The 14,243-nt window shown below is 35.0% G+C and overlaps 1 protein-coding gene across 4 annotated transcripts in view; it reads right to left on the bottom strand.

The window, feature by feature from the left end:
* LOC135216423 (long-chain fatty acid transport protein 4-like) overlaps positions 1-14,243 on the bottom strand; it is a 179,917-nt gene that overhangs the window by 114,333 nt on the left and 51,341 nt on the right. The gene's annotated exons all lie outside the window — the stretch shown is intronic.

The following is a 14,243-nucleotide window of genomic DNA, read 5'->3' as shown; positions in this document are numbered from 1 at the left end:
CTACTGGGCTGAGCTTGGACTTAAAGGTCTTCAGGAGTGTCACTATTCATCTCAGCAACCTTGAGCACTATGAATTAGACACTAATATCTATTGTTTTCAGTTATTCTCACATGTTACCCCTACACACACATTCTCACCCCCCTTCATATTCATATCAGGGCTGAAGTTGCAATTGAAGGGCATTGGGAGTGTCACTATTCATCTCAGAGACCTTGAAAACTATGGACTAGATACTGATATCTGTTGCTTTCTTATTATTTTCACATCATCCCTTCCCCACCCCCTTCCTATTGGGGCTAACTTAGACTTAAAGGGCATCAGGAGGGTCACTGTTTATCTCAGTGACCTCATAAACTATGGATTAGACAGTAATATCTACTGTCTTTGGTTATTTTTACATGTCACACCCTTCCCACCCCTTTTGAATCCCCTTTCCTATTAGGATTGAACTTGGACTTCAAGGGCATAGGGAGTAACTATTTTTCTCAGCAACCTCAAAAACTATGGATTAGAAACAACATCTGTCATTTTGGTTATTTTTACATTTCACCCCTTCTCATCTTTCCAATTGGCTGAACTTGGACTTAATGGGCACTGGGAGTGTCACTATTCATCTCAGTGACCTCGAAAACTATGGATTTGAGACTGATAAATGTTGTCTTCTGTAATTTTTACATTTCCCCCTTCCCATGCACAGTGTTTACTCCCAGATGGTAAGTTATATGTATACTAAGTTTGGTTGAAATTGGTCAATGCATTTTAAAGTGTATGTCAAACACATACACACACACATACATCCATTTATATATATATATATATATATATATATATATATATATATATATATATATATATATAGATAGATAGATAGATAGATACTATATATATATATATATATATATATATATATATATATATATATATATATATATATATATATATATATATACTATATATATATATATATATATATATATATATTATACTATATATATATATATATCATATATATATATATATATATATATATATATATATATATATATATATATATATACACACACAGTGGACCCCCCATATTCGCGTTTTCCGGATTCGCAGACTCACACATTCGCGGATTTCTCTCGGGAACGTTTCCCCCGCATTATTCGTGGAAAATTCGCACATTTGCTGTATTTTTCTATGAGAAATATCCACAAATTCCTGGTTTTTTTTTTTTTATCAATTTCATCATAAAATGCACTTTTTGTGATAAACTATTAAAAAACCAAGTATGAAAATTTGTAGTGGGTTTTTCTTGAGTTTTAACTAACAAAATAGGCTGCTTTTAGCGTTTTTATAGGGGTTCCAAACATTTGCGGGTTCTAACTATTCACAGGGGGTCTAGTACGCGTCCCTCGCGAATACGGGGGACCACTGTATATATATTATACATAGTATTATATATATATATATATATATATATATATATATATATATATATATATATATATATATATATGAATAACTTGATCATGAAGTATATAAAACGTGATGCTATGTATAAATAAAGGTTTTTTGCCACAAAGGAAAAAATGAAAAAGTACTTGGCTATCTCGCTTTTTCATTTTTCCTTCGTGGCAAAAAACCTTTATATATATATATATATATATATATATATATATATACACACATATATATATATATATATATATATATATATATATATATATATATACACACACTTTGAAAATAAATGGAACGCCTTTTTCTCTTCCTTGTAACAATTTGGTGGGAAGGTATCCTAACTGTGTTTACCCAGAGCCTGGTATGGTTTTATAACCATTAATATATTTTTATACAGCATCTTTCTTATGAGCTGATATCTACATGTGATACAAAATCTGTTTGTGAACTACTGACCTAGGCTAGGTGTTACACTCACAGCATCCATTTGCAAAAGTCAAACTGGCTACTACAGATGTATTTAAGATAAAGGAAATGGTAATCAAATTGATATTGTACTTACTGAGCTCATTAGTACTATATTATTATCATGTTTTATCGTCATTGTAATATGCATAAAAAACCAATAATGTTTAAGTTCTCAGAATCAGCTGATTATGTCTACTACCAAAAGAATTAGGAGAATAATTTTTAGTTGCTAAAAGAAACAAATGTATTAACCCTCTTACGCCGACTGGACGTATTTTACGTCGACATTTTTTGTCTCCCGTGTGCCGACTGGATGTATTTTACTTCGACTTACAAAAGTTTTTTTTTTTAAATTCGCGGAAAAATACTTATAGGCCTACCAGCCTAAAACTTTTGAGTCACGCACCTTGGGGGATACTGGGAGTTCACGGAGCAAGGTGTTGTTTTGTTTACAATCGTTACGCAGGCGCGCAAGCGCGAATTTCTTTCTTGCCGCACTAAAAAGTATCTGTGACACATCTTGGAAATTATTTCATCACTTTGACATAATTTTTGTACCATTGTAAATTAGCCGTTACATGAAGTATTATATATGAAAATGTGCGCATTTTTATGTAGAATACAACAATAAAATACTCATGATTGTAGCTTTTATCAGTTTTGAGATATTTTCATATAAATAACGATAATTGCCAAAATTTCAACCTTCGGTCAACTTTGACTCTACCGAAATGGTCAAAAAACGCAATTGTAAGCTAAAACTCTTATATTTTAGTAATATTCAATCATTTACCTTAATTTTGCAACTAATTGGAAGTCTCTAGCACAATATTTCGATTTATGGTGAATTTATGAAAAAACTTTTTCCTTACATCCGCGCGGTAACTCTTCCGAAAAAAATCATACATGCGATTGTGGTAATGTTTGCACCATTTTAAAATTAGCCGTTATGTAAAGTTTTATATATGGAAATGTGCGCAATTTCATGCACAATACAACTGAAAACAACCCATGGTTGTAGCTTTTATCAGTTTTGAGATATTTTCATATCAATAACGATAATTGCCAAAATTTCAACCTTCGGTCAACTTTGACTCTACCGAAATGGTCGAAAAACGCAATTGTAAGCTAAAACGCTTATATTCTAGTAATATTCAAGCATTTACCTTCATTTTGCAACAAATTGGAAGTCTCTAGCACAATATTTCGATTTATGGTGAATTTATGAAAAAAATAACATTTTCTTTACGTCCGCGCGGTAACTCTTCCGAAAAAATCATACGTGCGATTGTGGTAATGTTTGCACCATTTTAAATTAGCCGTTACATAAAGTTTTATATATGAAAATGTGCGCAATTTTATTTAGAATACAACAAAAATAATTGAAGGTTGTAGCTTTTCTCATTTTTGAAATATTTGCATATAAATCACGATAAATAGAAAAAAAACCACGTTCGGTCAACTTTGACTCTACCGTAATGGTTGAAAAACGCAATTGTAAGCTAAAACTCTTACAGTCTAGTAATATTCAGTCATTTATCTTCATCTTGAAACAAATTCGAAGTCTAGCAAAATATTTAGATTTATGGTGAATTAAAAAAAAAAATCTTTCCTTCCCTCCGCGTGCGGATTCTCCGCCACAAATCTCCAAATTGCGTACGTACCATTCTCGGAATATTTGCTCCGTTTCATATTAGGCATTTCATAGAGTTTTATATATGAAAATGTGCGCAATTTCATGTAGAATAAAACAAAAAATATTTGAAGGTTGTAGCTTTTCTTATTTCCGAAATAATTGCATATAAAAAATATATATATAAAAATTCGACATTCGGTCAACTTTAACTCGTCAGATATGGTCGAAAACTGCAATTGTAAGATAATACTCTTACAGTATAGTAATATTCAATCATTTGTCTTCATTTTGAAAGAAATTGGAAGTCTCTAGGACAATATTTTGATTTATGGTGAATTTTTGAAAAAAATATTTGTTTACGTCCGCGCGTTACGAATTCATGCATTATTTTGTGATAATATTTTCTCTGTGTTGCTTTAATCGTTTTACAATGTGTTATATACCAAAATGATCGCAATTTAGTGTACATTACAACGAAAAAAAGTTACTTGTTACCTTTAACCGTTTTACGCACAGCGCGATTTGAATACAATTATATATGAAATTTCGTTTTTGCGCTATCATATATCGCATTATTTATATATGATAATGATAATTTTTTTCATTTCTGATGGTTGCATACTAAACTTCAGCCAATGACAAAAAAAGGAGCCAAAAATGAACTCTTAATCTTGAAAACTAAGCACGCTGTGATTTTTTTTTTTTAAATATTTTTTCCGCTTCCGCGCTCACTCTGAAACACCTCCTGCACACGGGAGACAATTTTTTTTTTTACCGCTTCGGCGTAAGAGGGTTAATAGAATAATAATTTTTACTTTTGTACATAAATGTAAAATGACAAATTTTAAAAGTAACTTGTATTTCCCCAACTATATAAACCTGAGCTCTTTACATACTTTTAAACAAGGTGATTAGACAATTAAATACCAGGAAAAGGTCCACCCAGTCAGTAAGCATTCACTTTGGCTTTCAGCTGAAGTATCAGATTGAAGGGTGGCATGAGGTTTGTATAGTTAGGAAGGATGCAAATTACTTAAAAAATTTGTCATTTGTTCCTACACAATTTACAAACCATTGGTCTTTACATAGGAAGACTTACTTCTTGGTAGAGGTAATCTGCCACACCTGGTCAAGTAGATCAAGGGAGAGAACATTGCCTCTGACATGCTGAACAGAGTATGGGAACTGCTTGTTCAGCAGAATTTGAAAATGGGCTAGGTTGAATCTTGAATGTTGGAGACAATAAAACAATGTATAAGAAACAGGTTAGATTTATTGCTAGAGAGAGGGTATGGATTGCCTTTATCTAACTAAAATCATAGAGATTGGAATGGTTGCTCGATGTGAAATTCACCTGCATCGACGCATGTGACGGTCTGGTAACCTACACTCTGTCCCCAAGAGAGAAAGGTTAAGGAAAGAGAAGGGAGGGAAGTCCAGTCACTCATACACGTACTCTCTTTCACAATTGAACACCTTAGGCAAGATGCTACCTTGTCCTCTTAGAGAAACTGGGAAAGCTATACAATTTGTTGAGCAGCCACCACAGGACCCAAAGAAAAAGAGTCCAAGGACTTGTGGGGAATGTCCTGAAGGTAGGAGGTGAAGGTGGTCTGGCACGACCACATCCCTGCCTTCAGTACTTGAGGAACTGACAAATTCTTCCTGAACGCGAGGGACGGACCTATGTCCTCACTTTGTGAGGTCTTGGCCAGAACATAATGGTGTTTTCCTCACTTGATGCTGGGTACGTTCGTTTGATCACCTCACAAAGCCAGAAAGAGATGACATTATTGGACACGTCTTTCTTGGTCAAACCAGTAAAAACAATGAGTTGTCAACACTCAGGCATGAGGTGTCAAGTCCTTCTGAGGTAGTACCGCTGCACTCAAACATGACAGAGTAAGATCTCATCTGGATCATTGGCAACAAAGTCATCTAGAGAGGGGATTGTGAAGGACTTGTATCAGGCATCAGGTACCGATGGATTCTGATAAAATCGAGCATAGCTGATCCCCATCTCCTTGAGTGTTTCACATTGAAGGAAAGACCTTGAGGGTCAAATCCCTGTCTGAAAACTCTCATACAGAGGCTTGTATGGTGTATGAGTCAGGCTCCTCAAAACAAGTAACATCCCATGCAGGGGGCCTGAATTCCCTGGGAGGGCAAAACTTTTAAGAAGCTCTTCATCAGCAGGGAAACCTCCAGCAAGGAGATATTTACACCCTTCAAGCATAAGACTGCCCAGGGTGACCTGGTACTCAGGAAGAGAGGACTATTGCAGGTATCCAGACATCTCTGTTGCTGTGCAGTGAGAAAACCCTCTCGCTTGCAAGAGAGGATGGATAGTCTCCAGCTGTAAAATGAGACTGCACTGAATGGTGGTACCGTTCAATGTGAGGTTGAGACAGAAGGTTGTGCCAGGGGGGAGACTCTCTCAGCCCCTTGGAGGATAGAGCTAGTAGGTCCAGATACCATATGGCATGTGTCCATTTGGGAGCCACCAGGGTCATTCTGAGAATCAGACAAAATGGAAGGAAAGCATATGTATCCAGGTTGTCTCATGGGTGTTGGAAGGCGTCCTCTGCTACGGCCATGGGTCTGGTAAGATGGAACAAAACACTTGCAGCTTCCTGTTGTGCCTAGTGGCAAACAGGTCAATGGGAGGAAGACCCCAAATGTTGAACAACCTTCCTGTGAACTCTGTCCGAAGGGACCATTCTGTCCCTATCACTTGAACCTGGTGAGTGAGCTTGTCTGCCACTACATTCCTCTTCCCTGGAATGTATCTGGCTGACAGTTCCACCAAGTGTGCTACAGCCCACTTGTGCACCTGCACTGTCAACAGGTGAAGCAAATGAGATACTAGGCCTCCTTGCCAGTTGACATATGTCATTATTGTGGAGTTATTCATCAATGCCACCAAGTGTCCCATCACTCAATCCTGAAACACTTGGAGAGCCTAGGAAGGCTGCCTTGAGTTCCAAGATATTGATTGAAGGTGTTTGTTGTTTCTGCTCCAAATACCTGAGATCAGCAACTCTTCCAGGCATGCACCCCATCCCTCAGTTGAAGCATCTGAGAACAGAAGCATCTCTTGAGGGGTGTGTGTAGAGGCACTTCTATTACGAGGTTCCTGTTATCTAACCACCAGGCCAAGTCCTGTCTCACTTCCTCCAAGAGAGGAATGGGGAGGGATGGAGGGTTCTAAGCAACTAACCACTGGCAAGGTGGTTGTTACTGCCATAACAAGAACAACTGCGCTGTCTTCCTGAGCCTGAAGATATGTGAGTCCAAGGGAAAAACTCTCGATGCTGCCATGTCTGTCAGCATGCTCAGGCATTCTATCTTCTGTTTGGGAGTGAGAATGTACTTCTCAACATTTACCACAACCCCCAGGATACGGCAAAATTTGAGAAGGCAATCCCTGTCCCGCAGCAATTGTGACTGTGTTTGCCAGGACTAGCCAATTGTTGAGATACCGCAGCAGACATATAACATGCGAATGGAACCAAGCTGACACAAGTGTGAATACTCATGTGAACACTTGGGAAGCTGTTAAAAGCCTGAAACAAGTGCCCTGAACTGGAATTCTGTCTCCCAAAGGATACAGCATAGATACTTGAGAGAGGATGGATGGATGAGTATTTGGAAATATGCATCCTTCAGATCCACCATAAGCATGAAGTCGAGTTCCCAGACGGCCAAGTCTGGCAAACAAATGGGTTCAAGGGAGAGAGAGCCATGACCAGTCTCCAACACCCCATTGATTTCTATATAAGAAAGACTTGGTTATAAAAGCCTGGGGACCAATCTAGTATCACAGCTTCCACAGCGCCTTTCATCAGCATCACTTGCATCTCTGGCCTGAGGGCAAGATCTTTCGGTGAGCCGAGTACATAAGTACGATTTTGGACAGTGTCCCTCCTCAGTAAAACCAAGTTTGCCAACAAGTTTGCCATCTAGTGGGCCAGGTAAGTGATTGCCCTACTTCCTCATTGGCACAATCTCCCAAAGGTGGAATCTTTCCCTGGGACAATGGATCCCAAGGAGGAGGCAACCTTGGACACTGTTAATGATCACAGGTCCAGCTAGGAGACTGCCTGGATGGCTGCTATGGCAGTCACCTTCAGGTTTTCTGCTTTTTGCTGCATGAGAATGATGCTCTCGGCATTAAGCTGCTGCAGTGAAAGACCCGAACCTAAGTGAACCAAATCTGGGTTAACCTGTTTTGTTGGCAATGGCTTCTTGATGTTTAGTGGAAACCTGAGTGTCTGGAGTGATGTGGACTTGCTTTGGAGGCCACAAACTCGAAACATCCAAATCATGTACAGGATGATAATTGGTAGCTTTCTCTACCTGAGTGTCCACAGAGATACGGGTAGAGGTAGACACTACACTGATTTTGGGAAGTGATTTCTTAGAACTAGTACCGAGAATGTGGGTACTCTTGGAGACCTGCGCACTCGACACTCCCGAGTCACATGGTCTAGGAGAGACCCATGACATGAACCCTGATTCCAAAGACTGGGGAGAGTAAGTGAGAGATCCCTGTGTTTCCCCCTGTGGAGGGAGGCCAATGGGACCTCTCCTTCCTACGTCATTGAACCTTGAAAGAAGGGGAAGGAGTGGTAGACAATGACGAAGATGAAAATGAAGATGACACCTTATGACCCCTCTTCTTCAACATCTTCAGCAGATTATGTTTGAAGCTGAAGTTTTGAATTCTTTTGATATTTTCGGCTGAAGCAGTAGAGGTAATTGCAAGAAAGACTGAAATTTCTGCACCGCTTTTATATTTGTTGTTGATTATTGCCTTTCCACTTTTTATTTCAACCTTGTAAATATAGTGGGCAAGGAGAAAAAAGGCCCTAGGCTAAAAACAGTATGCTCTACATGGGGCAATGTAAGTACTTACCTATTGCATAAAGACAAAGGGATGAGAATAGTGGAGGCATGTTCGCATGTTTGCACGAAGAGAAGTTCTTCAGATTGCAAGAACAGCGCGTAGATCAACGATGTTGTTTCTCTCAAGAAACTGGCAGACTCCACTTATAGAGATTAGCTGAACAATGCAACAGAGATTACATAAGGTATTAATAAATATTTCACAAAGAACGTGGAGTCAAACGCAGAAGGATATTCTAACTCCATAAACATTACTCTGTGCAATGAAGCTGACGGACTGGATAACACTATGCTCAATGTCACCGATTCTGATTAGTCTGTGTCCCAGAATGATTGTGAATTATGGGTTTCATTTGGAAATTTTGTTTCCCATAAAAAAATCAAATGAGGTGCATTTCTCAGGCCTCCCCCACCCTATGCTCCTACCTTAGTCAGTCAGAGTGCCAGCAGTGTTACCAACATTTTATGTAGGCCGTGCAGCATTGCCAACCACCGGAGTGCATATAATATATATATATATATATATATATATATATATATATATATATATATATATATATATATATATATACACATAGATATATATATATATATATCTATATATAGTATACTATAATATATATATATATAAAATATATATATATATATATATAATATATATATATAAATATATATATAGATAGATATATATATATATATATATATATAAATATATATACCTATATATATATATATATATATATATATATATATATATATATAAATATATATATATATATATATATATAAATATATATTCTATAAATAGATATTAATATAATATATATATATATATATATATTATAAATACTATATTATAATATATATTTTATATATATATATAGATCTTAACATCTATATCTACATATATATATATAATATATATATATATACTATTATATATATATATATATATAATATAATATATATAGTATACATATATATATAACATATATATATATATATATATATATAATATATATATATTATATTAATATATATCTATATATATATATATAAATATATATATATATATATATATATATATATATAATATATATATTATATATATATATATATATATAATATATATATATATATATATAGTATACTATTATATATATATATATATATATATATATATATATATATATATATATATATATATAATATATGATATATATATATATATATACAGTGGTACCTCGAGATACGAAAGGCTCAACTTACGAAAAACTCAAAATACGAAAGCAAATACGACAAATTTTACGGCTCTACATACGAAAATTGCTCAAGACACGAAAGGTTGTTGCTGTAAAGTCCGAGATTCGCCCGGACCACCGATAACAATTTTGAAACTCGCGCGCCGCCAACTGAGTAGACTCACCACCATCCTCCCACCCTCCCATTGGTTCCTGATGCTAGTCACCACCATGAGATCCTTCTCTCCTATTGGTCAGCATCCCTCCCATCATGCATCTACTACGTAGCGGCGTGCTTCTTCGGCCACTGCACGGCATCATCTGTATCATACGCACGCGGCATTCGTTCATTCTAACGATTTCGTTTATTAACGTAAATTCGTTAGTGATTTTATTGTGCATACGTAGTATACTTTATCGTGTTGTGTGAGAACTTTACTCCATACATATATGTACTACATAACATAATTATGTACAGTATATACGTAGTCATGGGTCCCAAGAAACTTGAAATTCCCGGAAAGAAGAGGATGCTCTCTTTGGAAACGAAGATGGAGATTATCAAGAAGTATGAAGCTGGTATGCGATTGAGTGTGATCGCCAAGGAATATGACCGAAATCCGTCGACAATAGGCACCATCCTTAAGCAAAAGGATTGCCATCAAAGCAGCTACACCTTCCAAGGGCATCACTATTTTGTCCAGCAAGAGGAACCACGGGCACGACGAGATGGAAAGGCTTCTTCTTGTCTGGATAAAAGACAAAAGAAATCGTTGGCGATACGATAACCGATTTGATTGCCCAGGCCGAAGACGACAGAGGAGAAGGGACATCAACGCCAACTCCAGACTTCAAGGCCTCACATGGATGGTTTGAGAAATTCCGTAAATGGACTGGCATCCATTCGGTGGTGCGGCATGGAGAGGCCACCAGCTCGGACATGAAAGCGGCCGAAGCCTTTAAAAAGACGTTCGACGAGATGATGACCAAGGAAGGCTATAATTCTCAGCAAGTCTTCAACTGTGATGAGACTGGCCTTTTTTTGGAAAAAAATGCCTCGTCGGACGTACATCACGGAGGAAGAGAAGAAGCTACCTGGGCATAAGCCTATGAAAGACAGGCTTACGTTCGCACTTTGTTCGAATGCCAGTGGGGATTGCAAGGTGAAGCCCCTACTAGTCTATTGTTCTGATAATCCTCGAGCCTTCAAGGCCCACAAGTGCTTAAGGAGAAGCTTCCAGTGATGTGGAGGGCTAATGCGAAAGCCTGGGTAACGAGACTTTTGTTCACCGAGTGGGTAAATCTGTTTCGGCCCGACAGTGAAGAAATTCTTGGAAGAGAAACGCCTCCCTCTGAAATGCCTGCTGGTGTTTCGGACAATGCCCCTGCTCACCCTCCTGGCCTCGAGGAAGATATCCTAGCGGAGTATTCCTTCATCAAGGTTCTTTATCTTCCGCCTAACACCACCCCTCTCCTCCAGCCCATGGACCAGCAAGTGATATTGAACTTCAAGAAGCTGTATACAAAACATCTTTTAAAGAGATGTTTCGCTATCACTGATACCACAAACCTAACCTTGCGTCAATTTTGGAAGGAGCATTTCGATGTTGTGATATGCATCCGACTCATTGATCAAGCTTGGCAGGAGATTTCGAGGCTAACATTGAATTTCTCGTGGAGGAAACTCTGGCCTGATGCCGTATCCGCCCGAGACTTCGAGGGATTCGACGTGGGCGAAGCTGGTGCTGCAGATTCAGAAACAGTTGACAATCCTGAAACTGTTTTGCAACCAGATCTTGACAAGATTGTTGCACTCGGCAAGTCCATGGGGCTGGTCGTCGATGAGGACTGCATCAACGACCTTCTCGAAGAGCACCAAGAGGAGCTTACGACAGATGACCTGAAGGAGTTGCAGGCCATGCAACATAACGTTGTTCAAGAGGAGTTCTCTAGCAGCGGCGAGGAGGAGGACGACCCTATGACAACAGCAGAAATTAAGGATGTTCTAGCTGCTATATATATATATAAAGTGCAATCATTTGTAGAAAAAAGACACCCCGAAAAGGCTTACACAGGTCGTATGCTTGCGCAGCTCGATGACATTCGCCTGAGTTGTTTCAGGAACATTGTGAAAAGTAGGCAGAAGCAATCTTCCTTGGATAGTTATTTTTTAAAGGGGCCTTTAGTACTAGCAGGAGTAAGCAAAAAGGAAGAACCAAGTGATACTAAAAAAACAGAAAGTTGAAAGTGGTGAAGAAGTTGAAATTTGTAAAAAAAAAAAAAAAAAAAAAATGTAAAGTATAAAAAGTAAAAAAAAAAAAATGTAAAAATCAAAAAAAGACAAAATAACATTTTTTTATTTTAGTTTTTTGTAAAGTTAAGTGTTACAGCTTTGTTAATGTGTTTCATAAAGTTTAGTTTATGTATGTTTTCCTTACATTATTTTATGTGTTGCGTAAAGTTAAGTGTACGTACGTATCTGCCGTTTGTCCTCCTACTCTGTCGCCACTTTCGGAGATGGCCTCACTCGAAAAATAAGCTTCCACATTTTACTACATACGTACAGTATTTCTTGTATACCATATACACTAATACACTTTATTTACAGGTATATTAGCAGTACATATTAAGTTACATATTGAATGGTCCAAATTGTTGTAGTATTTCATTGTTTATAGATCAATTTAGCTTCATTATGTGAAATTTACTGGGGTGTTTTTGGAGGGCTTGGAACAATTTAGCCATTTTACATGTAAAATGCAGTCCAAGATACAAAAAGCTCATGATACGAAGGCCGCCTCGGAACGGATTAATTTCGTATCTCGAGGTACCACTATATATATATATATATATATATATATATATATATATATTATATATATATATATATATATATATATACTATATATATATATATATATATATATATATATATATATATATATATATATATATATATATATATATATATATCAGGAGACAGAGGAAGGCGACGGCCAGTAGGACACATCAGCGTGAAGGTGGACTATTAGAAACGTTGCAATTCATTACAATTCTTTATTTCCTACGTTTTGTAATATCATTATTACATCTTCAGGGAATCTGTTAAAGAATAAATAAAATTAATTCAAAATTATTTAAAAATTACTTTAAAAATTACTCTGAAATTCAACATTTATAAATTACAACACAATTAAAAAAAACATACAGAAACGAAAAAAAAAAAAATAAAAAAAAAAAGACCAAAGACCGCTAACCAACCTTATGCCGAGAAGGCAAGAGACAGAATGACAGAACAAATAAAAGTTAGCTCAGGTACAGTTGTGTGGAGGAGGTCTGGGTATTTAACTGGGGAACCAGTTGTTTAATAAATAATGACTCTAGGATAGGCAGTTCATATGCTTTGTTCGCTTGGCCTATGACTCGGAAATGGTTTCTTTCTATATATATTTTACAATTTTTCGAATGGTTTCTTATATTAGAGTGTTCGGGATTGGAGAGCCTACAGCTCTCCAATCCCGAAGGAAATAAAGAATTGTAATGAATTGCAACGTTTCTAATAGTACACCTTCACGCTGGATATCATATATATATTATTATTATATAATATAAAAAAATATATATATAATATATATATATATATATATATGTTTATGTAATATACAATTATATATATGTATATATATATATAATATATATATATAATGTGAATATATATATATATATATTATATAAAAATGTGTATATATATATATATATATATATTATAATATATATATATATATGCATATATATATATTAATATATATATATATATATATAAATATATATAATATAAATATATAATATATAATATAATATATATAATAATATATATATATATATATAATATATAATATAAATATTAAATATATATATATAATATATATTAATATATATATATATATATATTATATATATAATATATATATATATATATATAATATATATAGCATATATATATAATATATATATATTGTATATATATATAATATTAATTATATATATAATGCATATATATATGTAATGTATATATATAATATATATATAATATATATATATATGATATATATATATAAAAATGTGTATATATATATAATATATATAATATATATACATATTAATTATATGAAATATGTAAAAATGTATGGTAATATATACTATATTATATACATATATATATATATATATATATATATATATATCTATATATATATATATATGCATTATAATGTATGTATGTATATATATATATATATATAGATATTATATATATATATATCATTATATAATAATATACATATAATATATATCTATATATATATATCTTTGGGGGCCTTGGGTGTGTCGGATAATGTCGAGTTTCGAATAATGGCGATCCAGATATTTAGAGCATTACTGTAAACAATATGGATATATAAACATTGGCTGAAGTTAAGGACTCTTCTCGCTCTTTTGACTAGATAACAGGATGCATTAATTCAAGTGTGGTCTTTAAAATGAT

The sequence above is a fragment of the Macrobrachium nipponense genome, chromosome 6 (genome assembly GCF_015104395.2).
Source record: "Macrobrachium nipponense isolate FS-2020 chromosome 6, ASM1510439v2, whole genome shotgun sequence".
NCBI classification, from domain to species: domain Eukaryota; kingdom Metazoa; phylum Arthropoda; class Malacostraca; order Decapoda; family Palaemonidae; genus Macrobrachium; species Macrobrachium nipponense.
Note: the sequence above shows the minus strand (reverse complement) of the source record. Positions and strands in the feature narration are given on the sequence as shown.